The sequence below is a fragment of the Capsicum annuum genome, chromosome 6 (assembly GCF_002878395.1).
Source record: "Capsicum annuum cultivar UCD-10X-F1 chromosome 6, UCD10Xv1.1, whole genome shotgun sequence".
In the NCBI taxonomy this organism is placed as follows: Eukaryota; Viridiplantae; Streptophyta; class Magnoliopsida; order Solanales; family Solanaceae; genus Capsicum; species Capsicum annuum.
The window spans coordinates 67145972-67147688 of record NC_061116.1 but is presented as its reverse complement, the minus strand read 5'-3'; positions in this window follow the sequence as shown (position 1 = coordinate 67147688).

Below are 1717 nucleotides of genomic sequence, written 5' to 3'. Positions count from 1 at the left end.
TCCAGTTCCTGATTGTCCTCTTAAAGTTCCACCGGTCCCCTCTAGTCTTCCTCAAGCTCCTCAGGCTGATGTGTTAAATGCAGAATTTCATCAGTCCATTCATATATTGGATTTTTTGTTAGCTTCTCAGTCTAAGCAAGTAACTTCTATTACTCAATCTTTTGAAGCCATAAGGGTTGGCTAGTTTATGGGGTTGAGCGCTCTCTTATGTTCACTGGTGTTAAGGTTAAGGAGGATCCTCAAGGTTTCATTGATAAGATGGAGAAGATCTTCCATATTATGTATGCTACTAATATAGAGGGTGTAGAATTTATTATCTACTAACTAAGGGATGTAGCATACTAATGGTATAAGGAATGGGAACAATATATGGGAGATGGTGTTGAATCTATACTGTGGGATAATTTCTTTAGTGCTTTTCTAGACCACTTCTTTCCTCAGGAGTTAAAGAAGGCAAAAGCAAAAGAGTTTGTTAATCTAAAGCAAGGAAGGATGATGGTTAAGGAGTATGCCTTGAAATTCTCCCAATTGTCCTGATATGCTCCTGAGTTAGTGTCTAGCATGAGGGCTATAATAAGAAAATTTGCTTTTAGGTTGTCCTGTGATTTGATTCTAGAGAGTAAGGCTGCCTTGTTAAACAAGGATATGGATATCTCTATATTGGTTCTGTATATGCAGCAAGTTGAAGAAGATAAGAAGAAGTAAGCAGAGATAGGGGAAAGGTAAAATAAGAGGTTTAGATTTTCTAATCAAGGTGAAGGTTAGTAGCAGAGTGGTATAGATGATGAAAAGTGGTCTAAGAAGAAGTGGGGGAGTTCTGGTTGCTACTCTATGTCTAGTGATCCTTATCTAAAGCCGTCGGGTGATCATCATTGATCTTAGGCATATTTATATGTTCAATCACCAATATTCACCCATATTTAGACTTGTTCTGAGAGCTACAGTGTGCTATTCTGAGTGTAATTGAGCTTTAAGTACGTTCTTTATCTAATGGACATGATTAGTATTTACAGGAGTAAATTATGATGAACCGGACCTATTGGACACATTAATGATATGTAATGGTAGAGGGAACAAGCGAAGGCATTGAAACATAGCTCAAAAAGTCAACCTAAAAGTCAAAACTGCCAATTTTTGAAGTCACCACGTTGCGCCGACTAACTAAATGCCAGTGAGGTACCGTGATACCACCACATCGTGTTGAGAAGCCATTTCCTATTTTTTAAGATTCTAGAATAAGGGCACGATATTACCGCATCGCGGTAAAATTCCAGTTACCAATTTTTTAAAGTCTATAGCTCAGCGCGTCGCGATGAAGGATAAAATCGCATTTGTCAAAATCCAGTAGCTCATCGCGATGTCACTGCATTGTGGTGATTAGAAAAATTTCAATTATAAAAAAACAATAACCTTCCATAATGGCCCATATTCGTGAGAAATATGGCATTTGACAGCACAACGCATTATGCCGGATGACCAAATTGGGTTTTTCACCCTAAATATAAAAGAAAAAATTCAAGACAATTTGGGGACTTATTGGAATGCATAGCAGCAGCGGAAAAACACAAAATTCTCTCTCTTAGGGTTCATAGAATTTCTTTTGAACTTCTTTACTTCAAGATTAATTCTTGGTATGATTAATTACTTATTTTTGATGTTGAATTCAAACATGAGTGTCTAAATACCCTTGTTCTGGGGATGAGGCCAAGAACATGAT